The 27,828-nt window shown below is 48.0% G+C and overlaps 3 long non-coding RNA genes across 11 annotated transcripts; all 3 read left to right on the forward strand.

Annotated features, from left to right (window-relative positions):
• The first annotated feature begins 2,925 nt into the window (after positions 1 to 2,925).
• Positions 2,926 to 6,435, forward strand: LOC311209887. 5 transcript variants are annotated; one of them, XR_014618461.1, is made up of 5 exons: positions 2,926 to 3,251; positions 4,425 to 4,592; positions 4,754 to 4,855; positions 5,542 to 5,640; positions 6,362 to 6,435. It is a non-coding gene; the product is annotated as an uncharacterized lncRNA (long non-coding RNA). The 5 variants fall into 5 exon arrangements; XR_014618462.1 differs by lacking the exon at positions 5,542 to 5,640; XR_014618463.1 differs by lacking the exon at positions 6,362 to 6,435 and having other exon boundaries at positions 4,403 to 4,592; positions 5,542 to 6,144.
• A 449-nt stretch (positions 6,436 to 6,884) lies between these two features.
• On the forward strand, positions 6,885 to 10,766 carry LOC311210347. Its single transcript, XR_014618521.1, has 6 exons — positions 6,885 to 7,011; positions 7,142 to 7,384; positions 8,081 to 8,478; positions 9,274 to 9,372; positions 9,796 to 10,072; positions 10,552 to 10,766. It is a non-coding gene; the product is annotated as an uncharacterized lncRNA (long non-coding RNA).
• A 9,174-nt stretch (positions 10,767 to 19,940) lies between these two features.
• LOC311209541 lies at positions 19,941 to 27,053 on the forward strand. 5 transcript variants are annotated; one of them, XR_014618424.1, is made up of 10 exons: positions 19,941 to 20,098; positions 20,290 to 20,328; positions 21,001 to 21,146; positions 22,320 to 22,487; positions 22,649 to 22,750; positions 23,436 to 23,534; positions 24,256 to 24,329; positions 24,760 to 24,905; positions 25,036 to 25,278; positions 25,976 to 27,053. It is a non-coding gene; the product is annotated as an uncharacterized lncRNA (long non-coding RNA). The 5 variants fall into 5 exon arrangements; XR_014618425.1 differs by lacking the exons at positions 19,941 to 20,098; positions 20,290 to 20,328 and having other exon boundaries at positions 20,821 to 21,146; positions 22,298 to 22,487; XR_014618426.1 differs by lacking the exons at positions 19,941 to 20,098; positions 20,290 to 20,328 and having other exon boundaries at positions 20,821 to 21,146.
• Positions 27,054 to 27,828: the final 775 nt, after the last annotated feature.

A 27,828-nucleotide genomic window follows, 5' to 3' on the forward strand; every position in this document is an offset into this window, starting at 1 on the left:
TTTGTAGTGTTTGCGGCGTGCCTGTGTGTGTATGTGTTTGGTCTGGAGCTGTCCTGCCTGGCAGTTAGTGATGACAGCTAACGTGGCAGTGCATGGGTGTGCTAATACATTGTCCGGACTGTGTTGGCGAAGACATCTGGTCTGCCTCTGCGCACGTACTGAAGGGCAGCAGGCACAGTCATCTCTGTGGTGTTTGTCAGATGTGTGTGTGGGGGGGAGAGTTGAGCTGCTTGTGAGCAGCTGCTCGCATAGTGCTTGAACGGTGTGCTTGAGGAGGAGGTCTGTCGAATCTTGAAAGCTTACAGATATGGGGTTTTGAAAGTTTTATTTTTATTTCTATCCTGTTCCCAGTACAGTGTAAACCTTTGGAGGAACCTGTCACAGGAAAGAGCTCCTTCCGGAACTGTTCAGCGCTCCGTAGGCAGCTCGGTGACTGGCTTGGTCTACTTCTGAGGTGTGCTGAGGCAAGGGGGCTGCTGTTTTGAAATGATAATATTGTAAACGGGGTCCCTTTGTGTTGTTGAGGGATGGGTGCTAATGCTGGCAGCTGAATGATTATCTTGTGACCGTTTTCATTTGTTAAAGCTGAAACACAGTGTACAACGCGGGACTTGACCGGAGCTGCTTTTGGCAAGGTGAGCGATGAACAGATGTAGCAGGTACTTTAGGGGTGCAGTTGTCACTGCAGTTACTTAACTGCACAAAGTACAGTAAAAATCCTGTTTATATTTCAGGGGTGTTGTAGCTGGCCTAAGAGAGCAGATGGAAGCATCTGCCTCGAGGGCAGGTGAGGGAGCAGAGGTTAGGGAGCAGATGAGAGTAACTGTCCCAGCTGTGCTGTGGCTTTGGATGCTGCTTCAGCCTATGCTTTTCTTTTTGTTTCACAGGTGTGTCGCACAGGCTGAGTGGGGCCAAGCTGCACTCTGAAGAGCAGCACGGGAAGGGCGGGCTGTTTGTGAGCTGGATTGGAGCAGAACTGCCAAGTAGCACGAGGTGACTGTGAAGGGTCTTGCTTTGCAGGTGCCATGGCAGGCTCTCCACAGAAGCGGTTGAGGATTTGAGAAGAGGTTGCAGATCATCGAGGAGCGACACGTGCAGGGACGGCTTGAAAACGGTATGGCTGCTTTCTCTTCTGTTTATCAGGTGTCCCAGGCAACGTGGGCTGTGATGTTAGCCTTTAGGATCGGAACAAAGCAGGCGCTGATGGCGGTCTTCTTTGGTAGGCAAAGAGGTGCCCGAAGCCCCCTCCTGTGCAGCCTGAGCACGCCTCGCTGAGGATGAAGCCTGCTTTCCAGCAGTTCTGGAAACTGTGTTGAGGCTGAAATGCTGCGTCTGTGTTCGGGTTGGGGTTGCACCTTGGTGAGTGTAGGGATGGGTTTTAAGTGGGTGCAGCGGAGGGCCCGGCCCCAGTGTCCTGTAGTGTGTTTTGACCCATCAGCATAGCCTTTTGGTTCTCAGATAGCCTGCTGAAGTAAGTGATTTTTGCTGCGAGTGGAACGGAATTGATTTTGTTGGCGTATAATCTGTTCTGCTCCTAGATTTTTCTTTCTGCGTAAATAAAAGTTTGAGCTAATTCGAGCTGAAAAAGCTTCAGTTACTTGCTTGGTTGTGTTGTCCTTTCAATATTCAAAGCTGCAGCGAAAGCGTGGGGATTGTTGCTTCTAGAAACACCCCAGTTCTCTTGTCTGCCCTCTGCATGCTGTTGAGCTAAGCCTTATAAATAAGTAAATAAACCACAGCTGCTGCTCCTCCTCTTTCTACTTTCTTGTGCTTTGCCCCTCCCCTTTCCCAGGTGATTGGGTTTGGGTGCTGGGTGGGACCAAAAGGTATATGAGCCCCAAGTATGCCGTCAGAGAGCTCCTTCTGCCTGGGCTGCTCTTTGGGGGTAAGTGCTTTGTTTTTCCTTCAGTCAGTTGCCGGGTTCTCTAGGCAGGCTGGAGTCTATGGATTTCTGGAATTCTAAGGGCTTGGAATTCACTTCATAGAGGGATATTTAGCAGAGGTTGCTGGCTCACTTTTTTTTTGGGATGGTGGGATACGCTCCTGTGTTTGATCTGTATTTTAATCTCTAGATGAATCAACCCACTTGTGTAACTCTCCAGAGGACTAAAACCAGCTTGATGACATGCTACAAGAGGCTTGACCGCGTTGGTGCAGTATTACCAAGAGACTGAGCAGGGTCACCTTTTTCATCTGCAGAGGGTATGTCTGTCATTACCCCTGCCGGGGCTGCTATGCATTCATGGCCTTGTGGCATTTGTGGACTTCAGTTTGTTTGTTTGTTTGTTTGTTTTTATTTGTCTGGCTCTGGTCTCTGTGTTTGAGTCCTCTGCATGTGCGGCACTGTTTGCGTATCCATTGTGGATGTGACCTTCTCTCTTTGTTTCTTGTAGCTCAGGGCGTAGGCACGGAAGCTTGAACGAAGCATGAGGGTGAGTGGACAGCAGTGGGGGCCCCGAGTTGGTCGGTGGACTGTGTGAGTCTGCTTCAGCTGTCGGGCCGGCTTTGCAAGTGCCTTGCGACAGCAGAGTACGTCTCCTGCCACGTTTCTGACACGTGCCAGACGTCAGCGGTTCCAGGGTTCCAGTTCCTGAAATGCTGGAGATGCTCGGAGCACGAGAGGAGCTGGGGCGGCTTCGGGGGGCTGGGGGAGAGGGGACAGGGGAGAGGGGGGCGGCTGTGGCGGCGGGGGGGGGGCAGAGAGGGCAGCAGGAGGAGGTGCCGTTGCGTGCGTGTGGCCGACGCCCCTCTGGGTTGGCTGGACTGCTCCGTCCCGAGGCATGCTGGGAGCTGTAGTTCTGCGCTGCCGGGCGGCCACGTGGGCTCCGGGCTGCGCGGCCGGGCCGGGGCCGGGGCCGGGCCGTGCGCGCCGGGGGGCGCAGGTTGCCGCTGGCGGCGAGCGCGGTTGCCGGCGGTGAGGCGAGCGAGAGCCTCCGGGGGTGCCTCCTCGGACCGTCGGGCCGGGAGGGGCGGGGGGTGTTGAGGCCGGGCACGGGTCCTCGCTGCGCTTGATCGTTGGGCTGCGCCGCGCCGCGCCTCGGAGGCTTTCCTCTCCCTGCGTCCTGACAGCCGGCTCTCTCCTTGTGCTGCGGTTCACCGGGGCAGAAGCAGCTCCCCGCCGCTAGGACCCCTGCGGGGTTTGTTGCCGAGCGAAGGTGGCGCACCGGGTAAAGCGAGGAAAGCCGCAGCTGGCGTGCTGCGGTCGCAGGGTTCTCAGGAGAGAGAGCAGCCCGTCCGTCCCGACTGTCCAGGTAAGTCGCAGCGACCTCGGGGTGGAATCAAGGCGTGCTCGTAAGCTTCCTGCAGCCCCGGCTCAAAGGCTTCATTGAATTTGCGGAAGCGCGAGCTGCTCGGCGCTGGGAAGCGCAAAGGGAAGGAAGGCACGTAGTGCCTGCCGAGTCGTAGTAGCCTCTTAGACCTAGAATGAATTGGCCTGTCAGGCTCTGTCTGTTGCTCAGTCTTTGGTACGAGAGGCTAAACTTTGTCCCGCCTCAGCTTTCGGAGTTGTCCTAGGAATAGACTGGTGCTTGCGGGGCTTTCCAGGACGCTGGTTGCGGTCAGTGAGGACAGACGTGAGAGGCAATTTCTGTCTGTCTGTCTGTCTATTGGTTATGTCCCAAGAGTTTTGCTTGAACTGTGTGCAATAAAGGAGGCCTTGGGCCTGTACTGAGCAGCGAGAGAGAGCAAAACTCTGCGTAAGCACTGGCCGTGGCAACGTTGCTTGGGAGTTGAGCGGCTGGGGGTCTTTCCAGAGGTGGGGGGTCTTCCCAGCGGAGCTCGGTACGCAGGCAGAAACGTGACCTTCGAGGTCTTTGTTTGTCTTGCGCTGCAGCTGTGGTATTTGACCCATAACTGTATGGAGTTGCTGAATTCTAGAGGGGATGATAGAGACGTCCCTGGTTCAGCCTTTTTTTTGCCGCAGTCCTTGCAGAAGTTCTGGAAAAATGAGTAGTATCCTTCTCTTTAAGTTCACCTTTTAAAGAGTTCTTCCTGCAGACTCCTGTCTCCGTGGTTTAGGTACGTGATTTGTGTGAAACAGAGCCAGACTTTCCTGTTAACGAGTGCCCTGACTGAAATTCCCTGTTGTTGGAGAACAAGAACCATCAGTGGTGCTTGGCAGTTTAAAACCTCTTGGCTTACGCAAAGGCTAACTTGCCAAAGCGAATGGGAAGTAGCCTAAAGTTCAGTAAATGCGCTGAATAGAAAAGGCCGTCTTCTTGACGGGAAAAGAGCTTTGCAGAACGTGAGCTTTGTTTCCCGTAGGGCTCCCTGCTTGCCCACCTGTTCAGCGATTACTGCAGGCTTTGACTGGTCCCCTCAGGCCCAATATCGCACACGTGCTGTGCTGCAGACGGTGCCTTAGCTTCCTTGCCGTCTCGTGCTGCGTTACTTGTACCTGCAGAAAACTTACTTCAGTGTCACAGAAACCCCGTGGGAAGCGTTCCCGACTCACGCTGGTAGGACCATCCCGTCGTGGCTGGTAAAATCCAGGAGCAGGACGATGCTTGGAAGAACGTCACCTATGGAGGAGAAAACAACAGTCTCCTTCCTGTTAGGCAACAGGTTTCCAAGACTGGTTTCCCCACCCCCCTGTGCGTTTTGAAGGAGGCAGTCCCTAAGCTGATGCAATCCAACTATCCAACTGCATCTAAGATGCTGGTTGTTACTTCCATAAGCTATAAAGGAACTTAATGTGTTCTGTGTGTTTTTTTTTTTTGTTTGTTTGTTTTTTTTTGTTTTTTTTTTTTTTTAGGTCGAGGCTTGTGTGCGTGAGTTTGGCTTGTCGCGATGGCCGGTGTAGATGATCGCTCACGTGCCCCAAAGCTCCTTGTGCTGATGCTGGATCTGCCCCACGGTAAAGGACCGCATGCTGTGTGTTCAGCTTTTCTTCCTTACCGTGTCATCCGTATGTATGTATTTAGTTCTCTGAAGGAAAGGGTGGATTTTTCGTGGGTCCCTCTGTGCGCGTGTCGAACCAGGCTGCAGTAAATACGCGTAAGCGAGTAGGCTGCTGCAGCGCGTCCTGGACAGTATCAGGGTGCTACTCTGCTAGCAGTGGAGAGCTGGGTGAAGGTGCCCAGGGTAAGGGCTTGTTCTGCCTCAAGTTGAACAGAAAGTTTCAGGAGTTGAGCATCCCAGGGGATGTTTGTAGGACTGCTGTTAGACGATAAAGGTTCAGATGGCTGTCGACGAAGGGGATTTTGTTGGTTCTTTCTCGATAGCTGTTCCTGCCAAAGATCGCGTCGGTCACAAAAGGTAGTAGTAACCTTGCGGTTTCTATGTTCTGTAGCGTTTGTACTAAAATACACTGGCAGATGAATAAATGAGCAGGTACAAATACACGTGACTCTATAGCTGAGACTAAATAATGTGCAGTTTCTTCTGTGTTTTATCTTTCAAAGCACGTTGTTGCTGAGCGCCTGAGCTTTTTGCTCGCATTACCGAGGAAAGGGAATGGCAGTGCTTCTTCCCCCCTCATCTCTCTTTTTTTTTTTTTTTTTTTTTCCTCCCCCCCCCTCTCCTCTTCTTCCTCGATGACAGGGACTCGAAATGTTTTCCTTGGATGTCCACGTGAAAAACGAAATAAATAAATAAATGCTGATGGTGAAGACACTGACAGAATTGGGTGACATTTTCAAGGTAGAGGAGGGGCGAAGAATGTGGAAATTCCTGGTACATTAGTGGTGCTCTGTTAACAAAACTGACGTATACGCCACTTGCTGTTCCTAGTTTTTTGGTTTGGTTTTCCTTTCAGTAGTCTCCCCGAAGGCTTTTGCGGACACACGGTGTATCTTTTCTGTTCTTCCAGTATTCGTTTGTCAGGAAAGACGACCATGCAATCCGAGGGCTGTGGACAACCATCTACCAGGTGGTTGTTGCAGCCTCCATCGGTCATGTTATTTGTGCTTTTAGCTCGCCCTCTCCTATATCTTGAGTTGAATTTTTTTTTTTTTTTTTTTTTTTGGCAACGCTATGTTTGCAGTGATAGCATTGCTGCCGAGGTATTTTTTGACTAAAAATGATCTTAACTGTAGTAGTGAATTCACAGAGTGTGGCTTTGTGTAACGACTCCCGCGATCACAACTTTTTTTTTTTTTTTTTTCCCTTTGTCACAGATAGGAGGAAAGCTCTTTCCAGAGAGATGGAAAGAAAGTTGTTTCAGAATACGTTCAGAATGTCTGAAGTTGTTTTGGAATTTTTTTTTTTTTTTTTTTTTTAGTAGTTAACGGTAGTACAGCCCACAGAGCAATTTCTTTGTGCGTGAGAACTCGCGGGTTAACTGAAAGTTACTTGTTTTATTATAAAACTAGGATTTGAAGCCACGGGCATTCAGAAATGCATATGATATGTCTTGTCACAGTCTTCTAGATCAGCTAACCGGAATGAGAACCAATCTTCTGAAAACACACAGGGATATCGTGGGGCAGGATGAAGGTAAATGGACACAATTATTTATTAATATTCTGGTACAGCTATTTAATTCACCTAAGTAGTGTTTCTGTCCTCGGTGTGGGAGAGGAAGTAGACTTTGCACCGTTTCTTGGGTCAGTCGTCCTTCCCTAGATTCTGAAGGAAAAGAATGAAATTTCTGCCTTCTGTCACAAAACATGTTGTGCGTGCTTGGAATTTGAAAATTAAGTTTCATGGGTGAGCTTTCCTGTGCAACAGGATGCAGTAGATGTTCTTATAGTGATGGTGAAAGGAAAGAGGGGCTTTATTTGCCTTTTGCTTTTCCTTTGTTTTGTAGAGGGAGGAAATAGTGATTTCTAGTTCTTAAATGCTAACACTGGAAATGGAAGCATGCGAGGCTTGTATTTCCTTAGTCTTAAGGTAGACTAAATTTAGATACCTTGTTCTGCTGCAGACTGCCTTCACGGCATTCCTGTTGCTCAAAGGGGAAATCATCAGGAGTAGTTGAAAATGATGCCTTCACCCCTTCGGGAGATTGATCCAGATCAACCAAAAAGGCTTCTTCATACACTTGGCAGTCTGTTCAAACAGGATGAGAAGGTAGGAGAAGTCTTGCTATCTGCTGTATCATTATTTGAAAAGTAACTGAATTGTAACACGGAGGCAAATACTCTGGTAGTGAATTGACGAAGCAATTGTATTTTACTTATATTAAAAAAAAAAAAAAAAGTCTTTTCAGGGTATGATGATAGATGAAGCAGATAAATTTGTTGCTGGGCCTCAGAATTAAGATCAAGCGTCCTGGAGAGCCCAATACTCCAGCATCACTAAAGAGAGAAGGCGTAGCATGTCGCCGCTATTGCGACGGCCACAATCACTGTTGTGACAAACCATGTTGGTGGGAAAGGGCCACCCTGTGCTGCTGGATCTCCGTCACCATATCTGAACCTCAAAGGCATGCCAACAAATAAAGGTATGTTGGAGTTGTTGTAGTACAGGAACTTGTGTGGTCATAAATGGACATAGTGTGCAGAAAAAAAAAAAAAAAGGTCTCCGTGCTTTCTGTGTTAATTCAAAAGGACACGTAAGTTTTAGAGTTAATTGGGACTGAATTTCTTTGGTCGGCTTAGACAAACAGGCTGTTGCTATAGGTAACGAAGTCCTGAATGAGCAATAATTTTGAACTGTTTCTAAAAAGTGCTGAAACCTTTCACCACGATGGTTTGGCGGTAGCAAGGATTTCATTTCAGCTTTTAATTCTCATTTGTGTATTCTGTAGTGGGGAAGGGAGAAGTGGGGAAGGAAAGTGTGTTTAAAAAAAAAAAAAAAATTAAAATTTCTCACAAATAGTAATTTACCCACCTGTTGCAGCAGAGTCGAAAGAAAAATTTGCTGGAACTGGGGGAAGGAGGGGAAACTTTAGTTTACTTTAGTCACTGAAATGGGAATACAGCAAATAACTTAACGACAGTCATATGAGACGGTAGCAGCCCAAAAGGAGGTATTCCTGTGGTTGCGTCAAAGGGTGAATAAAACTACTGAAGTGATCTGACAGTGCTGAGTAACTCTCTACACAGTACTTTCAACAAGAAGGGATGCAGAATAATGTCCTTCTGTGTTTTTTGATCCTGCAGTTATATGCACTACTAAGCTCCTTCTTAATTTTCAGACACTGGTATCAGTACTGTCCAAGATGGTAATGGAGAGAAGAAAGCAGAAAACTGTCAGTTGCTGGAAAAGCAAATTGATGGCTTGTCTGTGCAAATGGCTTCTTCGGTTCCAGCTGTTAAGGGAGAGGATGAAATGTCACCTGGTGACTTAGACTCTCTACATGATGAGTTCAATTGCTTAAATGATGCGAAGATGGCTTGGATCATAAGCCTGGTACCAATGCACTTGTTCGAGGGCCTCTAAATTACAGCGTGGCTGGAGATGACCAAAAACGAGTGATGGAGTCTACTTCTGAATCTGTGCCAAATTGATTTAAAATAACACCTACAATGTTGGAGGGAAGCGATGCTGGTATTAAAATCAGAGTGGTGAAAGAGGTTCGCAAACGTGGAAGAAGTAAGTTCTTTATTAGTGTATTAAAAATAGGCTAGGGGTACAGAAGACTTTTTCTTGAAATGAGGATCTATTTTGAAAATAAAACCTCAGATTTGGAATGATTTTTGATTACTCGTGTACAAGTAGTGGAAGAACAAGAAAGTAAGTACACGTATTCACAGTCCAACTTTATATCCTCACCGTCCTTACTGCAGCACTCTTAAGCAGGCTTAATCACAGCACCATTCGTGTTTTCATAGTTGGTTCAGAGAAGAAAACACAGAAACCAATGAAAAAATACTGTTGTTTCACATCTAAGGTGTCCGGTTCATTCTTTTGCGCTACTTTTTTTTTTTTTTTTTTTGTTAAACTTTATACGAGACAATCGTGCTCATGCTCCACATAGATCGGTCATCTTGTAAAGAGTAGTTATCTTAAACCTCTGCTTTCAAAAATGACAGCTCTAGGTTGAAACATGGCTTGGTATCCCTTTGTTTCTATTAACTGCTGATCATGGCAGCGTGTTCGTGGAGATACAAGGCTTCTCTGCTGATTAAACCTAGTCTGCATTTTCCAAGGGCAGGTGTTTCTAGATACTGCTCTTTTAAGAGAACAAAATTCAGCGTTACATTTGAATATCAGCTAATCGATATCACTTCAAATTATTGGCATGCTGGCTTTTTTTTCTTATGTGCATTACTGTATGCAGAAATGGGAAACTCTAGGCTGTGTTGTTTTTCCTTTTGGCTGTTGAGATTTACTGAAAATGCATTTACAAGATCTGTTTCTAATATCTGTTTGGATCTCTTCTTTAAGATCGTGAAAAAAATCTTCTCTCTTCTTGAGGAGGTACGTACAAGGACGGATGGAAACTCAGAAGTATTTCATTGAATTTGCTATAAGGGAAGGAGCAAGGTTTGTATAGATACGAATGATTCAGAGTTAAACGCTAACGTTGTTCATGATAGCAAATCTCAATCTTTTCCAAAACAAGTGTTTTGTTTTGACATACTGAAATTATTACAGTTTCAGCGGTCAAACTGCCGTTGTATTTTCTGAAGTAAATGGTCGTTACCTAGAGCTGAAGTGTGAAATAGAAAGATATGGGTGGTTATGGAAGAAAGACCCAGAATTTGCGTGGGTTGGGGAAAGATGGCTGTATCAAATTAAATTTGCCATTCTGATGTCAGAAATGAGGGAAGCTCTTCCATGCTGGAAACAGAGAGCCTCTGCTAATACTGTTTGTCGTGGCAAAATAATACTGAGTTATTTAACTGCTGTTTTTGGAAGAAGAAATGAAATTACTTCCCTAGGTTTAAAAATCGTGTCTTAATACAGCACTTAGAGAGAACGCTAGAGGAGCTAGAGTTCAACAGCCTACCCAACAGAGTTAATCAGGTGAACGGTAGATAATAGTGTACCAGCCAGAGGAATACGGACCGGGAATGAGTTTGCTGTGCCGCAGAAGAGTGGAAGAGGACGTAGCTGTTGCCCTCGCCATCCTGGCGGTCAAGTGATCTTACTGTCAGAGTTTGAGAAGAAGCAGCAGAGCTTTAACTTTACGAACCTCTATCGGCAGAAGCTGGGCTGTAACCTTAAGGACGTGCTATGAAAGGTGTGGCTTTTTTCCTGTGGAGGGTGCTCTTTGCTCAACAGGCTGAAAAAAATAACCATTGCTGCCCCTCCTGCAGGTGGTGAGAATTTACTCACTTGAATACTGTCATTAGCCGTTTTACGTGCAATAGGCAGTGGATCGCACTAAAATGGGGCACTGTCAAATGCACACGGTGTCTGCATTGTGGAGAGATCCCATCTGTTTTGTGCCCCCCCCCCCCCCCCCCCCCCCAATAAAAAAACAAACAAACAAAAACTCCCAGAAACACCTGAACTGGTAATATTGCATGTTGCCAGCACAGAGACGAGGGTCTTGTTCCCGAGAACTGCTAGCCATGCCTTTAAACTTGAGATTCAGCGTAGATCGAGAGTAAAGAAACTGCTGTTGTGTTAATGAAAGCTAAAGACAGCCCTGTGACTGTTACCACTTGGTGGTTACTAAACAATCTACCTCAGACTCTCTTCTGTTTTTATCTGCAGACATTATGAAAGCGCACCTGAGGCTTCCCAGGTCCCTGACTTCAGTTCTCTTTCATCCCGTGAGCAGGACGGAGATTCTTCAGGTGGCCTTGCCTTGGCACACGCTGTGCTTTGGAAGCACTAAAAAGAAATGCTTTTAAAAGTGTGCATTTATTTTAATGTTCATACAAAAGAGACTGGTTTTGAACAGTGTTGTTACCGGATCACTAATTTGATATTTTAACTGTATACAGTTTTTTGAACATAGGGGTGTGTGTGTGTGTATATGTGTATATATATATATATATATATGTATATATAAAATGGTTTATTTTATATATATATATATATATATAAAAAATAAACCGTTTTATTAATTCTCATTAAGTGCTGATCTGAGGAGTCTGTAATGGGCAGCGCTGAATTCCTCGAATTGTCTGTCACCAACAGACCGCTAATATTTTTTGTGAAACCAGTCTGCATATCCTGAAACCCCACTTCTGGTAATAGCTGCGGAATGTGTTTGTTACTTACCTCCCGGTAGCACGTACCCTGGAGCACCTGCCTCATCAGTCAGCTCAGCCTGTACAGGGTGTACATTTTTGCTCCAAGGCTAAAGTGTTAAAGACACCAAGTTCCAGCTTGCCAAATCCTTGGTTACCCGAGTTAATATCCTCCCTTCCGTTCCTCTTACTCTTTTGTTCAAAGGTAATGTTGTGAATCACAGAAAATGCAACGAAGACTGGAGCACCTGCACGTAATTAATATTTTCCTTTTAAACGGTAATGTGCCAGTAGTAAGTGGCTCTTCAGATAATTTTATTTTCGGTTGTTCTCATTTAAAAACAGTCTCCTGCTCCTTTAACAGCTTTCTTTTAAAAGACAAGTTGAAGTTGTGCTGGCGTTAACAAGCTCTTCACAAGGTACTGGGGCTGTCCTGAGGATTCCACTTGACCAGCCAGCAGAAGAGGCAGGGAAACATACTTACGTTGATGGCCTGAACTTCTCTTCCTCTTCCTCTTTTTAGTACTAGCCAGCGTGTGTGAGACATCTTTTCCTTCTCCTGTGAAGCAGGGGGCTGGTCTTTCTGGAAGAGGTTGTTTGACCATTGGAATTACACCAGTGAGATTCAAGAAGGAAATTAAATCCAAAAGCAGCAGCGTATCTTTATTACTACGTTAAGTGAGAAAGTGACACGTGGAACGAACTCGTTATAAACAATTCTGAACTCTTTTTCTTATCGGGAACGTACTTATCTGTACCGTTGAACGTACTGGGGGGGGAAAAAAAAACAAAACAAAAAAACAAAACAAAAAAACCAAACCACAGTAGTACCTTGGAATACATAGGGCGATTCATCCCTTCAGGATCATTACACGGCAGCTGTATGTCACCACAATACGCCTCTTTTGCTTAATGGTGGACTTCTAAGAGGGAATTTACTTGGGTCAGGTATACTGTGTGTATGTGGTTTTATGCGTGTAGAACTGCCTGTACTACGCTATCTCTTAAATAGGTGGTGGTAAGAGGAGACAGCTTTCTTCTAGTAGATTCTTACTTAAGTTTCTTTAGTGATTCCGGGGGCACTCACTTGACTGTGATGTGCCTGAGCAGGGCCTGTGACCTGGTTAGCACCTAAACCTCCTCCTCTGATGTGGTACAGCTGTCTGCTAAATTAGTTACAGAAAGATGGTGACTTTAACTCAGACAGTTCTCTCTTACCTCGCTATTGTTTTATCTGGATAATTTGAATTTGGATTAGAGCGGCGGAGGGAAAAGATGCCTTACGCTGAAACGGACGCGAGTCTGTGAGAAGAAAGCCAGGCGTCCTTGGAGACTGTGCCAATGAAAAGGCGAAGAAAAAATGAGTGGAATAAATCTCAGTGCACGTAGTCCTGCATCCCGAAGGGAGCACAGAAGGAAGGTTGCTTGCTTAGAAGAGCAGTGGATGCTTCGTGCCCGCCTTAAAGAGAATATTAACAGAGAGAATTCGTTGTAAGACAAGCTGCCCCGCGGGGTGTGGGTAGCAAACACGTTGGAAAAAATACAGCCACAAGCTCCGAATGGCACAGTAGGCGAGCTGTGATCCGCCCGACAAGGCCTCCCGCGGGCGCCCTCTACCGCCACCTGCTGGTGGGAAAGGGGTACTGCAGGCGGCCGAGGGCCGCGCATGCGCGGTGACGCCGGCGGGCGCCCTCTGCCGCCACCTGCTGCTGTTATTCGGGTACTGCAGGCGGCCGGGGGCCGCGCATAGCGCGGTGACTCCCGCGGGTGCCCTCTGCCGCCACCTGCTGGTGTCATTCGGGTACTGCAGGCGGCCGAGGGGCGCGCATAGCGCGGTGACTCCCGCGGGTGCCCTCTGCCGCCACCTGCTGGTGTCATTCGGGTACTGCAGGCGGCCGGGGGGCGCGCATAGCGCGGTGACTCCCGCGGGCGCCCTCTGCCGCCACCTGCTGGTGGGAAGCGAGTACTGCAGGCGGCCGAGGGTCGCGCATGCGCGGTGCGGTCCGGTGGCGCCCTCTGCCGCCACCTGCTGGTGGAGAACGAGTACTGCAGGCGGCCGGGGAGCGCGCATGCGCGGTGACGCCCGGGGGCGCCCTCTGCCGCCACCTGCTGATTTTAATCGGGTATTGCAGGCGGCCGGGGGGCGCGCATGCGCGGTGACGCCCGCGGGCGCCCTCTGCCGCCACCTGCTGGTGTGAAGTGAGTACTGCAGGCGTCCGGGGAGCGCGAATGCGCGGTGGGGCCCGGGGGCGCCCTCTGCCGCCACCTGCTGGTGGAGAAAGGATACTGCAGGCGGCCGAGGGGCGCGCATGCGCGGTGGCGCCGGCGGGCGCCCTCTGCCGCCACCTGCTGCTGTTATTCGGGTACTGCAGGCGCCCGGGGGCTGCGCATGCGCCGTGACGCCGGCGGGCGCCCTCTGCCGCCACCTGCTGGTGGAGAACGAGTACTGCAGGCGGCCGGCGTGCACGCATGCGCGGTGGGGTCCGGTGGCGCCCTCTGCCGCCACCTGCTGGTGGTATTCGGGTACTGCAGGCGGCCGGGGGGCGCGCATGCGCGGTGACGCCCGCGGGCGCCCTCTGCCGCCACCTGCTGCTGTTATTCGGGTACTGCAGGCGGCCGGGGGGCGCGCATGCGCGGTGACGCCCGCGGGCGCCCTCTGCCGCCACCTGCTGGTGTGAAGTGAGTACTGCAGGCGGCCGGGGGGCGCGCATGCGCGGTGACGCCCGCGGGCGTCCTCTACCGCCACCTGCTGGTGGAGATCGAGTACTGCAGGCGGCCGAGGGGGGCGCATGCGCGGTGGGGCCCGGGGGCGCCCTCTGCCGCCTCCTGCTGGTGGAAAACGAGTACTGCAGGCGGCCGTGGGGCCGTGCATGCGCGTTGCTTATTACGTCGTTGTTTTTTTTGATGTGTAATTTCCTACGCTCCTAGGTTTTTCTTCATATGTAAATCACACAGAATCACAGATCTTCTAGGTTGGAAGAGACCTCAAGATCATTGAGTCCAGCCTCTGACCTAACACTAAAGTTTGAGCTAATTCCCGTGGAAAATATTTCATTTACTTTCTTGGTTGTATTGTCCTTTCTATGTTCAAAGCTGAGGCATAAATACGGTAAATTTTGCTTCTAGAAACACCCCAGTTCTTTTGTCTGCACTCTGCATGCTGTAAACTAGGGATAGGCACAAAAAAAACCCAAATAAATAAATAAATAAAAGAACACAGCTGCTGCTGCTCCTGCTCTCTTTCTTGTGGTTTGCCCCCTCCCCTTTCCCAGGTGATTGGGTTTGGGTGCTGGGCGGGGCCAAATGGTATATGAGCCCCAGGCACGGCATCAGAGAGCTCCTTCTGCCTGGGCTGCTCTTTGGGGTCAGTGCTTTGTTGATGCTTCTGTTAGCTACATGCAGGGTTCTGTTGGTGGGTCAGGGTCTGGTACGATCTTTTAGAGGAAACCGATCTAGTAGTATGTGCATTTATTGCTTGAAGCTCTTTGGAGGTGATTAATTGTTATAGCACATTTATGGATAGGATGTCAATGTTATTTTGTGCGTTTGCTTTGTTGTTCTAGGTCCCTCGTGATTTTTGCAGGGTTACAGGGCAGATGCCACCAGATCTACCCCTTTTGTTGTTTTTGTTTTGTTTGATTTTTCTTTTTCTTGATTTTTCTTTTTCTTTTTTGGAAGGGGGTTTGGGATTTGAGCGTCCTATTTTTTTGGGTTTGGGATTTGAGCATCTCAATTTTGCGGGTTTGGGATTTGAGCGTCTCAATTTATTGGGTTAGGGGTTTTAGGCATAGGACTTCAGGGGTTTAGTGTGGTAAATAATTTGGGTTAGGTCTGTAGGGGTTTCGAGGATGTTTAGGGCTTGAGGCTTTTTTGTGTAAGGGCGGGAAGGGCTAGGGTTACAGTGAGTGCTGTTAAATGTAGTTCTCGAAAACTCGGCCTCTGATTGGCCGTGCTGGCTGTCCAGGGAATTCTGGTAGGTGTAGTTTTCCGGCACCAGGCTTCCGGTAGGCCGTCTTGACTGCCCAGAGCATGCCGGGAGATGTAGTTCTGGGACTCCGAACTTCCGGGAGGCCATGTTGGGTGCCCAGAGCATGCCGGGAAATGTAGTTCTGGGACTCCGGACCTCCGGGAGGCCATGTTGAGCGCCCAGAGCATGCCTGGAAATGAAGTTCTCGGGAACTAGGGTTGGGGTTAGGGACTAGGGCTGGGGCTAGGGTTAGAGTTTAGGGTGCGGGTTGGGGTTAGGGTTAGGGCTAGTGAATGCTGGTTCTCTGTGTTTGCAGATGACGGTGAGCGTGTTTAAACTAATTCCAGTTGAAGAAGTTTCAGTTACTTGCTTGGTGCCGCTATCAGTTCAACATTAAAAGCTGCAGCAAAAGCAAAAGGGGATTTTTGCTTCTAGAAACACCACAGGTCTCTTGTCTGCTCTCTGAATGTTTTTGAGATAAAACAGATTTTAAAAAACAAAGGAAAAAACAAAACACAGCTGCTTCTTTTGCTCTCTTCCTACTTTCATGTGCTTTGCCCCTCCCCTTTCCCAGGTGATTGGGTTTGGGTGCTGGGCGGGGCTAAATGCTATATGAGCCCCAGGCATGCCATCAGAGAGCTCCTTCTGCCTGGGCTGCTCTTTGGGGGCAGTGCTTTGTTTTTCCTTCTGTCCGTTGCAGGGTTGTTTAGGCAGGCTGGAGTCTATGGATTTCTGGATTTTAAGTGCTTGGAATTCACTTAGTAGAGGGATGTTTAGTAGGGGCTGCTGGCTCAGTTTGGGGCGCGGTTGTCACTGCAGTTATTTTCCTACAGCCAATAGAGTAAAATTCCAGTTTGCCTTTTAGAGGTGCTATAAGTGGGTAAAGAGAACAGATGGAAGCGTGTGCCACGTGGGGTAGGCAAGCGGCTGAGGTACAGGAGGGGATGAGAGTATGTGATTTTTTTTCTGGGGATGAAATGGACTCAATTTTGTTGGTGTATAATCTGTTCTGCTCCTAGATTTTTCTTTCAATGTGAAGAAAAGTTTGAGCTAATTCCAGGTAAGAAAGTTCCAGTTACTTGCTGGGTCGTATTGTCCTTTTAATATTCAAAGCTACAGCAAAAGCGTGGGGATTGTTGCTTCAAGAAACACCCCAGTTTTCTTGTCTGCCCTCTGCATGCCGTTGAGCTAAAGCAGACTAAAAAATAAATAAATACAGGAAACACACACACAAAAAACAACAATAACAAAAACAACAACAACAAAAAAAAAACACCATTGGGTGATGTGTTGTGAACGCAACGATCGTTTAATCCCTTTGTTTTCCCAGGTGGTGTGGATGATACTGGTTGCACTGTTGGAGCTTGGATTTGGAGAGGAACAGGTGAGCATAGTTGTATGTTGCATCAGCAGTAGTCAGCGTTGTGGAGAAGGTTGGGCATCATGACCGGCATGCTAGTGAGTGCTGGTACTCTGTTTTTGCAGCTGATGATGAGCCTGGCAATTGCCTAAGATGACGACCAGTGCCTGTGTATTTCTTGAGGCGGAGGGAATTTACCATGCAGCAACCTGAGAGCTAAGTTGGGGGGCACCTGGTATTTGCATATCTGGGGTGGCTAATGGGAGCTGGGAGCCAGAGGAGCATGGTGCCTGCTGGCTGACTAGACTTGGTGCCACGGAGAGGGTGGTTCAGGCTGGGTCACGTTCAGGCTGCTTGTGGCTGGGTCACCAGGCTAATAGAAGCAGCGGGATTATTTTGTAGCGTGAGTGCGTGCGCCAGGCAGGACGGTTTCCTTCTGTTCGTCTGTCCTGTAGTGTTGCTTCTGCAGCGTCTGTTCTGTGCTTCTCGGGTCTTGATATCCTTCTAGCTTTTTACACTGGACTGACCAGACAGGGGACTTGGTAGCGGTGCTGAAGGGCCTCAGTGCTTGTTTTGTCATCGTGGCTCTGATCCGAGCACTTCTTGTCTTGCAGTCGCTGCTTGAAATGCAGTTCTGTTTCAGGTCTCGTGCATCGTATTCGGTTTGAGATGGCGTCTGTTTCCATCCTCACTCTTGCGGAAGTCATCTGGGCCGCATCAGGAGCTCTTGCTTGGAAATTGATTTCCTAAGCGTCGTCTTATGTGATTAAGGAGGTATTGGGGAGGCAAGGGCAGTCCCCTGACAAGGACTGTATATCTCGAAACAAGACACCGGAACTCACGATAAGGAAGCGGCAGACGGACAGTGAAACAAATGTAAGGACTATAAATCTCAAAACTGGACGTTGGAATTCATTATAAAGACACAACAAAGGGAAGAATTAGCAACAGCCAGCTCTTGTGATTAAGAAACATGCCAACTCAGCGGATTCCTGACCAAAGGTGAAAAGTACACTGTGAGGAAGACTCGGGGTCTTCCTCCCAAAGACCCCTGCCCATGTCCCAAAGGCCCCTGCCCACAATTCTTGGGAGGCTCTACGCAGGCGCAAGGTGCCAAAAGGCTAATTAGCATGAGAAGCGAGGGAAGGTGGGGGTAGGTAATGAATATGTATAGGCGCCGGTAGAATATTGATTGATTGTATAAATTCAAGACTGCTTTCTGCTTTGGGTATGCACGATAGGTGGAGAGATCCCCCGTGCATCCAGCGCTGCAATAAAGAATATACCGCTTAAAGGAATTTCGGCTTCAATCTTTGAATCATATGGGGTTTTCAGTCCCCATCCTTCTGGTCTCTTGCCTTGAAGGCAGGCTTTTTAGGCCTCCATCACCCCAGTTCTGGCAGTGTCTTCCAGTTGCGTGTCGTGACATTTGCGTCTCTCCTTGGGTCTGGTGCAGAGCACCTGTTCTGACTTGCTGTTGCCATAGGGCTTCCCTCCGGGGCTCACTTTTTCTTGCGCCTTGTGTTGTGTGTTTTGTTTGTAGTGTTTGCGGCGTGCCTGTGTGTGTATGTGTTTGGTCTGGAGCTGTCCTGCCTGGCAGTTAGTGATGACAGCTAACGTGGCAGTGCATGGGTGTGCTAATACATTGTCCGGACTGTGTTGGCGAAGACATCTGGTCTGCCTCTGCGCACGTACTGAAGGGCAGCAGGCACAGTCATCTCTGTGGTGTTTGTCAGATGTGTGTGTGGGGGGGAGAGTTGAGCTGCTTGTGAGCAGCTGCTCGCATAGTGCTTGAACGGTGTGCTTGAGGAGGAGGTCTGTCGAATCTTGAAAGCTTACAGATATGGGGTTTTGAAAGTTTTATTTTTATTTCTATCCTGTTCCCAGTACAGTGTAAACCTTTGGAGGAACCTGTCACAGGAAAGAGCTCCTTCCGGAACTGTTCAGCGCTCCGTAGGCAGCTCGGTGACTGGCTTGGTCTACTTCTGAGGTGTGCTGAGGCAAGGGGGCTGCTGTTTTGAAATGATAATATTGTAAACGGGGTCCCTTTGTGTTGTTGAGGGATGGGTGCTAATGCTGGCAGCTGAATGATTATCTTGTGACCGTTTTCATTTGTTAAAGCTGAAACACAGTGTACAACGCGGGACTTGACCGGAGCTGCTTTTGGCAAGGTGAGCGATGAACAGATGTAGCAGGTACTTTAGGGGTGCAGTTGTCACTGCAGTTACTTAACTGCACAAAGTACAGTAAAAATCCTGTTTATATTTCAGGGGTGTTGTAGCTGGCCTAAGAGAGCAGATGGAAGCATCTGCCTCGAGGGCAGGTGAGGGAGCAGAGGTTAGGGAGCAGATGAGAGTAACTGTCCCAGCTGTGCTGTGGCTTTGGATGCTGCTTCAGCCTATGCTTTTCTTTTTGTTTCACAGGTGTGTCGCACAGGCTGAGTGGGGCCAAGCTGCACTCTGAAGAGCAGCACGGGAAGGGCGGGCTGTTTGTGAGCTGGATTGGAGCAGAACTGCCAAGTAGCACGAGGTGACTGTGAAGGGTCTTGCTTTGCAGGTGCCATGGCAGGCTCTCCACAGAAGCGGTTGAGGATTTGAGAAGAGGTTGCAGATCATCGAGGAGCGACACGTGCAGGGACGGCTTGAAAACGGTATGGCTGCTTTCTCTTCTGTTTATCAGGTGTCCCAGGCAACGTGGGCTGTGATGTTAGCCTTTAGGATCGGAACAAAGCAGGCGCTGATGGCGGTCTTCTTTGGTAGGCAAAGAGGTGCCCGAAGCCCCCTCCTGTGCAGCCTGAGCACGCCTCGCTGAGGATGAAGCCTGCTTTCCAGCAGTTCTGGAAACTGTGTTGAGGCTGAAATGCTGCGTCTGTGTTCGGGTTGGGGTTGCACCTTGGTGAGTGTAGGGATGGGTTTTAAGTGGGTGCAGCGGAGGGCCCGGCCCCAGTGTCCTGTAGTGTGTTTTGACCCATCAGCATAGCCTTTTGGTTCTCAGGTAGCCTGCTGAAGTAAGTGATTTTTGCTGCGAGTGGAACGGAATTGATTTTGTTGGCGTATAATCTGTTCTGCTCCTAGATTTTTCTTTCTGCGTAAATAAAAGTTTGAGCTAATTCGAGCTGAAAAAGCTTCAGTTACTTGCTTGGTTGTGTTGTCCTTTCAATATTCAAAGCTGCAGCGAAAGCGTGGGGATTGTTGCTTCTAGAAACACCCCAGTTCTCTTGTCTGCCCTCTGCATGCTGTTGAGCTAAGCCTTATAAATAAGTAAATAAACCACAGCTGCTGCTCCTCCTCTTTCTACTTTCTTGTGCTTTGCCCCTCCCCTTTCCCAGGTGATTGGGTTTGGGTGCTGGGTGGGACCAAAAGGTATATGAGCCCCAAGTATGCCGTCAGAGAGCTCCTTCTGCCTGGGCTGCTCTTTGGGGGTAAGTGCTTTGTTTTTCCTTCAGTCAGTTGCCGGGTTCTCTAGGCAGGCTGGAGTCTATGGATTTCTGGAATTCTAAGGGCTTGGAATTCACTTCATAGAGGGATATTTAGCAGAGGTTGCTGGCTCACTTTTTTTTTGGGATGGTGGGATACGCTCCTGTGTTTGATCTGTATTTTAATCTCTAGATGAATCAACCCACTTGTGTAACTCTCCAGAGGACTAAAACCAGCTTGATGACATGCTACAAGAGGCTTGACCGCGTTGGTGCAGTATTACCAAGAGACTGAGCAGGGTCACCTTTTTCATCTGCAGAGGGTATGTCTGTCATTACCCCTGCCGGGGCTGCTATGCATTCATGGCCTTGTGGCATTTGTGGACTTCAGTTTGTTTGTTTGTTTGTTTGTTTTTATTTGTCTGGCTCTGGTCTCTGTGTTTGAGTCCTCTGCATGTGCGGCACTGTTTGCGTATCCATTGTGGATGTGACCTTCTCTCTTTGTTTCTTGTAGCTCAGGGCGTAGGCACGGAAGCTTGAACGAAGCATGAGGGTGAGTGGACAGCAGTGGGGGCCCCGAGTTGGTCGGTGGACTGTGTGAGTCTGCTTCAGCTGTCGGGCCGGCTTTGCAAGTGCCTTGCGACAGCAGAGTACGTCTCCTGCCACGTTTCTGACACGTGCCAGACGTCAGCGGTTCCAGGGTTCCAGTTCCTGAAATGCTGGAGATGCTCGGAGCACGAGAGGAGCTGGGGCGGCTTCGGGGGGCTGGGGGAGAGGGGACAGGGGAGAGGGGGGCGGCTGTGGCGGCGGGGGGGGGCAGAGAGGGCAGCAGGAGGAGGTGCCGTTGCGTGCGTGTGGCCGACGCCCCTCTGGGTTGGCTGGACTGCTCCGTCCCGAGGCATGCTGGGAGCTGTAGTTCTGCGCTGCCGGGCGGCCACGTGGGCTCCGGGCTGCGCGGCCGGGCCGGGGCCGGGGCCGGGCCGTGCGCGCCGGGGGGCGCAGGTTGCCGCTGGCGGCGAGCGCGGTTGCCGGCGGTGAGGCGAGCGAGAGCCTCCGGGGGTGCCTCCTCGGACCGTCGGGCCGGGAGGGGCGGGGGGTGTTGAGGCCGGGCACGGGTCCTCGCTGCGCTTGATCGTTGGGCTGCGCCGCGCCGCGCCTCGGAGGCTTTCCTCTCCCTGCGTCCTGACAGCCGGCTCTCTCCTTGTGCTGCGGTTCACCGGGGCAGAAGCAGCTCCCCGCCGCTAGGACCCCTGCGGGGTTTGTTGCCGAGCGAAGGTGGCGCACCGGGTAAAGCGAGGAAAGCCGCAGCTGGCGTGCTGCGGTCGCAGGGTTCTCAGGAGAGAGAGCAGCCCGTCCGTCCCGACTGTCCAGGTAAGTCGCAGCGACCTCGGGGTGGAATCAAGGCGTGCTCGTAAGCTTCCTGCAGCCCCGGCTCAAAGGCTTCATTGAATTTGCGGAAGCGCGAGCTGCTCGGCGCTGGGAAGCGCAAAGGGAAGGAAGGCACGTAGTGCCTGCCGAGTCGTAGTAGCCTCTTAGACCTAGAATGAATTGGCCTGTCAGGCTCTGTCTGTTGCTCAGTCTTTGGTACGAGAGGCTAAACTTTGTCCCGCCTCAGCTTTCGGAGTTGTCCTAGGAATAGACTGGTGCTTGCGGGGCTTTCCAGGACGCTGGTTGCGGTCAGTGAGGACAGACGTGAGAGGCAATTTCTGTCTGTCTGTCTGTCTATTGGTTATGTCCCAAGAGTTTTGCTTGAACTGTGTGCAATAAAGGAGGCCTTGGGCCTGTACTGAGCAGCGAGAGAGAGCAAAACTCTGCGTAAGCACTGGCCGTGGCAACGTTGCTTGGGAGTTGAGCGGCTGGGGGTCTTTCCAGAGGTGGGGGGTCTTCCCAGCGGAGCTCGGTACGCAGGCAGAAACGTGACCTTCGAGGTCTTTGTTTGTCTTGCGCTGCAGCTGTGGTATTTGACCCATAACTGTATGGAGTTGCTGAATTCTAGAGGGGATGATAGAGACGTCCCTGGTTCAGCCTTTTTTTTGCCGCAGTCCTTGCAGAAGTTCTGGAAAAATGAGTAGTATCCTTCTCTTTAAGTTCACCTTTTAAAGAGTTCTTCCTGCAGACTCCTGTCTCCGTGGTTTAGGTACGTGATTTGTGTGAAACAGAGCCAGACTTTCCTGTTAACGAGTGCCCTGACTGAAATTCCCTGTTGTTGGAGAACAAGAACCATCAGTGGTGCTTGGCAGTTTAAAACCTCTTGGCTTACGCAAAGGCTAACTTGCCAAAGCGAATGGGAAGTAGCCTAAAGTTCAGTAAATGCGCTGAATAGAAAAGGCCGTCTTCTTGACGGGAAAAGAGCTTTGCAGAACGTGAGCTTTGTTTCCCGTAGGGCTCCCTGCTTGCCCACCTGTTCAGCGATTACTGCAGGCTTTGACTGGTCCCCTCAGGCCCAATATCGCACACGTGCTGTGCTGCAGACGGTGCCTTAGCTTCCTTGCCGTCTCGTGCTGCGTTACTTGTACCTGCAGAAAACTTACTTCAGTGTCACAGAAACCCCGTGGGAAGCGTTCCCGACTCACGCTGGTAGGACCATCCCGTCGTGGCTGGTAAAATCCAGGAGCAGGACGATGCTTGGAAGAACGTCACCTATGGAGGAGAAAACAACAGTCTCCTTCCTGTTAGGCAACAGGTTTCCAAGACTGGTTTCCCCACCCCCCTGTGCGTTTTGAAGGAGGCAGTCCCTAAGCTGATGCAATCCAACTATCCAACTGCATCTAAGATGCTGGTTGTTACTTCCATAAGCTATAAAGGAACTTAATGTGTTCTGTGTGTTTTTTTTTTTTTTTTGTTTGTTTTTTTTTGTTTTTTTTTTTTTTTAGGTCGAGGCTTGTGTGCGTGAGTTTGGCTTGTCGCGATGGCCGGTGTAGATGATCGCTCACGTGCCCCAAAGCTCCTTGTGCTGATGCTGGATCTGCCCCACGGTAAAGGACCGCATGCTGTGTGTTCAGCTTTTCTTCCTTACCGTGTCATCCGTATGTATGTATTTAGTTCTCTGAAGGAAAGGGTGGATTTTTCGTGGGTCCCTCTGTGCGCGTGTCGAACCAGGCTGCAGTAAATACGCGTAAGCGAGTAGGCTGCTGCAGCGCGTCCTGGACAGTATCAGGGTGCTACTCTGCTAGCAGTGGAGAGCTGGGTGAAGGTGCCCAGGGTAAGGGCTTGTTCTGCCTCAAGTTGAACAGAAAGTTTCAGGAGTTGAGCATCCCAGGGGATGTTTGTAGGACTGCTGTTAGACGATAAAGGTTCAGATGGCTGTCGACGAAGGGGATTTTGTTGGTTCTTTCTCGATAGCTGTTCCTGCCAAAGATCGCGTCGGTCACAAAAGGTAGTAGTAACCTTGCGGTTTCTATGTTCTGTAGCGTTTGTACTAAAATACACTGGCAGATGAATAAATGAGCAGGTACAAATACACGTGACTCTATAGCTGAGACTAAATAATGTGCAGTTTCTTCTGTGTTTTATCTTTCAAAGCACGTTGTTGCTGAGCGCCTGAGCTTTTTGCTCGCATTACCGAGGAAAGGGAATGGCAGTGCTTCTTCCCCCCTCATCTCTCTTTTTTTTTTTTTTTTTTTTCCTCCCCCCCCCTCTCCTCTTCTTCCTCGATGACAGGGACTCGAAATGTTTTCCTTGGATGTCCACGTGAAAAACGAAATAAATAAATAAATGCTGATGGTGAAGACACTGACAGAATTGGGTGACATTTTCAAGGTAGAGGAGGGGCGAAGAATGTGGAAATTCCTGGTACATTAGTGGTGCTCTGTTAACAAAACTGACGTATACGCCACTTGCTGTTCCTAGTTTTTTGGTTTGGTTTTCCTTTCAGTAGTCTCCCCGAAGGCTTTTGCGGACACACGGTGTATCTTTTCTGTTCTTCCAGTATTCGTTTGTCAGGAAAGACGACCATGCAATCCGAGGGCTGTGGACAACCATCTACCAGGTGGTTGTTGCAGCCTCCATCGGTCATGTTATTTGTGCTTTTAGCTCGCCCTCTCCTATATCTTGAGTTGAATTTTTTTTTTTTTTTTTTTTTTGGCAACGCTATGTTTGCAGTGATAGCATTGCTGCCGAGGTATTTTTTGACTAAAAATGATCTTAACTGTAGTAGTGAATTCACAGAGTGTGGCTTTGTGTAACGACTCCCGCGATCACAACTTTTTTTTTTTTTTTTTTTCCCTTTGTCACAGATAGGAGGAAAGCTCTTTCCAGAGAGATGGAAAGAAAGTTGTTTCAGAATACGTTCAGAATGTCTGAAGTTGTTTTGGAATTTTTTTTTTTTTTTTTTTTTTAGTAGTTAACGGTAGTACAGCCCACAGAGCAATTTCTTTGTGCGTGAGAACTCGCGGGTTAACTGAAAGTTACTTGTTTTATTATAAAACTAGGATTTGAAGCCACGGGCATTCAGAAATGCATATGATATGTCTTGTCACAGTCTTCTAGATCAGCTAACCGGAATGAGAACCAATCTTCTGAAAACACACAGGGATATCGTGGGGCAGGATGAAGGTAAATGGACACAATTATTTATTAATATTCTGGTACAGCTATTTAATTCACCTAAGTAGTGTTTCTGTCCTCGGTGTGGGAGAGGAAGTAGACTTTGCACCGTTTCTTGGGTCAGTCGTCCTTCCCTAGATTCTGAAGGAAAAGAATGAAATTTCTGCCTTCTGTCACAAAACATGTTGTGCGTGCTTGGAATTTGAAAATTAAGTTTCATGGGTGAGCTTTCCTGTGCAACAGGATGCAGTAGATGTTCTTATAGTGATGGTGAAAGGAAAGAGGGGCTTTATTTGCCTTTTGCTTTTCCTTTGTTTTGTAGAGGGAGGAAATAGTGATTTCTAGTTCTTAAATGCTAACACTGGAAATGGAAGCATGCGAGGCTTGTATTTCCTTAGTCTTAAGGTAGACTAAATTTAGATACCTTGTTCTGCTGCAGACTGCCTTCACGGCGTTCCTGTTGCTCAAAGGGGAAATCATCAGGAGTAGTTGAAAATGATGCCTTCACCCCTTCGGGAGATTGATCCAGATCAACCAAAAAGGCTTCTTCATACACTTGGCAGTCTGTTCAAACAGGATGAGAAGGTAGGAGAAGTCTTGCTATCTGCTGTATCATTATTTGAAAAGTAACTGAATTGTAACACGGAGGCAAATACTCTGGTAGTGAATTGACGAAGCAATTGTATTTTACTTATATTAAAAAAAAAAAAAAAAGTCTTTTCAGGGTATGATGATAGATGAAGCAGATAAATTTGTTGCTGGGCCTCAGAATTAAGATCAAGCGTCCTGGAGAGCCCAATACTCCAGCATCACTAAAGAGAGAAGGCGTAGCATGTCGCCGCTATTGCGACGGCCACAATCACTGTTGTGACAAACCATGTTGGTGGGAAAGGGCCACCCTGTGCTGCTGGATCTCCGTCACCATATCTGAACCTCAAAGGCATGCCAACAAATAAAGGTATGTTGGAGTTGTTGTAGTACAGGAACTTGTGTGGTCATAAATGGACATAGTGTGCAGAAAAAAAAAAAAAAAGTCTCAGTGCTTTCTGTGTTAATTCAAAAGGACACGTAAGTTTTAGAGTTAATTGGGACTGAATTTCTTTGGTCGGCTTAGACAAACAGGCTGTTGCTATAGGTAACGAAGTCCTGAATGAGCAATAATTTTGAACTGTTTCTAAAAAGTGCTGAAACCTTTCACCACGATGGTTTGGCGGTAGCAAGGATTTCATTTCAGCTTTTAATTCTCATTTGTGTATTCTGTAGTGGGGAAGGGAGAAGTGGGGAAGGAAAGTGTGTTTAAAAAAAAAAAAAAAAAATTAAAATTTCTCACAAATAGTAATTTACCCACCTGTTGCAGCAGAGTCGAAAGAAAAATTTGCTGGAACTGGGGGAAGGAGGGGAAACTTTAGTTTACTTTAGTCACTGAAATGGGAATACAGCAAATAACTTAACGACAGTCATATGAGACGGTAGCAGCCCAAAAGGAGGTATTCCTGTGGTTGCGTCAAAGGGTGAATAAAACTACTGAAGTGATCTGACAGTGCTGAGTAACTCTCTACACAGTACTTTCAACAAGAAGGGATGCAGAATAATGTCCTTCTGTGTTTTTTGATCCTGCAGTTATATGCACTACTAAGCTCCTTCTTAATTTTCAGACACTGGTATCAGTACTGTCCAAGATGGTAATGGAGAGAAGAAAGCAGAAAACTGTCAGTTGCTGGAAAAGCAAATTGATGGCTTGTCTGTGCAAATGGCTTCTTCGGTTCCAGCTGTTAAGGGAGAGGATGAAATGTCACCTGGTGACTTAGACTCTCTACATGATGAGTTCAATTGCTTAAATGATGCGAAGATGGCTTGGATCATAAGCCTGGTACCAATGCACTTGTTCGAGGGCCTCTAAATTACAGCGTGGCTGGAGATGACCAAAAACGAGTGATGGAGTCTACTTCTGAATCTGTGCCAAATTGATTTAAAATAACACCTACAATGTTGGAGGGAAGCGATGCTGGTATTAAAATCAGAGTGGTGAAAGAGGTTCGCAAACGTGGAAGAAGTAAGTTCTTTATTAGTGTATTAAAAATAGGCTAGGGGTACAGAAGACTTTTTCTTGAAATGAGGATCTATTTTGAAAATAAAACCTCAGATTTGGAATGATTTTTGATTACTCGTGTACAAGTAGTGGAAGAACAAGAAAGTAAGTACACGTATTCACAGTCCAACTTTATATCCTCACCGTCCTTACTGCAGCACTCTTAAGCAGGCTTAATCACAGCACCATTCGTGTTTTCATAGTTGGTTCAGAGAAGAAAACACAGAAACCAATGAAAAAATACTGTTGTTTCACATCTAAGGTGTCCGGTTCATTCTTTTGCGCTACTTTTTTTTTTTTTTTTGTTAAACTTTATACGAGACAATCGTGCTCGTGCTCCACATAGATCGGTCATCTTGTAAAGAGTAGTTATCTTAAACCTCTGCTTTCAAAAATGACAGCTCTAGGTTGAAACATGGCTTGGTATCCCTTTGTTTCTATTAACTGCTGATCATGGCAGCGTGTTCGTGGAGATACAAGGCTTCTCTGCTGATTAAACCTAGTCTGCATTTTCCAAGGGCAGGTGTTTCTAGATACTGCTCTTTTAAGAGAACAAAATTCAGCGTTACATTTGAATATCAGCTAATCGATATCACTTCAAATTATTGGTATGCTGGCTTTTTTTTCTTATGTGCATTACTGTATGCAGAAATGGGAAACTCTAGGCTTTGTTGTTTTTCCTTTGGCTGTTGAGATTTACTGAAAATGCATTTACAAGATCTGTTTCTAATATCTGTTTGGATCTCTTCTTTAAGATCATGAAAAAAATCTTCTCTCTTCTTGAGGAGGTACGTACAAGGACGGATGGAAACTCAGAAGTATTTCATTGAATTTGCTGTAAGGGAAGGAGCAAGGTTTGTATAGATACGAATGATTCAGAGTTAAACGCTAACGTTGTTCATGATAGCAAATCTCAATCTTTTCCAAAACAAGTGTTTTGTTTTGACATGCTGAAATTATTACAGTTTCAGCGGTCAAACTGCCGTTGTATTTTCTGAAGTAAATGGTCGTTACCTAGAGCTGAAGTGTGAAATAGAAAGATATGGGTGGTTATGGAAGAAAGACCCAGAATTTGCGTGGGTTGGGGAAAGGTGGTTGTATCAAATTAAATTTGCCATTCTGATGTCAGAAATGAGGGAAGCTCTTCCATGCTGGAAACAGAGAGCCTCTGCTAATACTGTTTGTCGTGGCAAAATAATACTGAGTTATTTAACTGTTGTTTTTGGAAGAAGAAATGAAATTACTTCCCTAGGTTTAAAAATCGTGTCTTAATACAGCACTTAGAGAACGCTAGAGGAGCTAGAGTTCAACAGCCTACCCAACAGAGTTAATCAGGTGAACGGTAGATAATAGTGTACCAGCCAGAGGAATACGGACCGGGAATGAGTTTGCTGTGCCGCAGAAGAGTGGAAGAGGACG

Source organism: Netta rufina, assembly GCF_964035555.1.
Source record: "Netta rufina genome assembly, chromosome: 5".
In the NCBI taxonomy this organism is placed as follows: domain Eukaryota; kingdom Metazoa; phylum Chordata; class Aves; order Anseriformes; family Anatidae; genus Netta; species Netta rufina.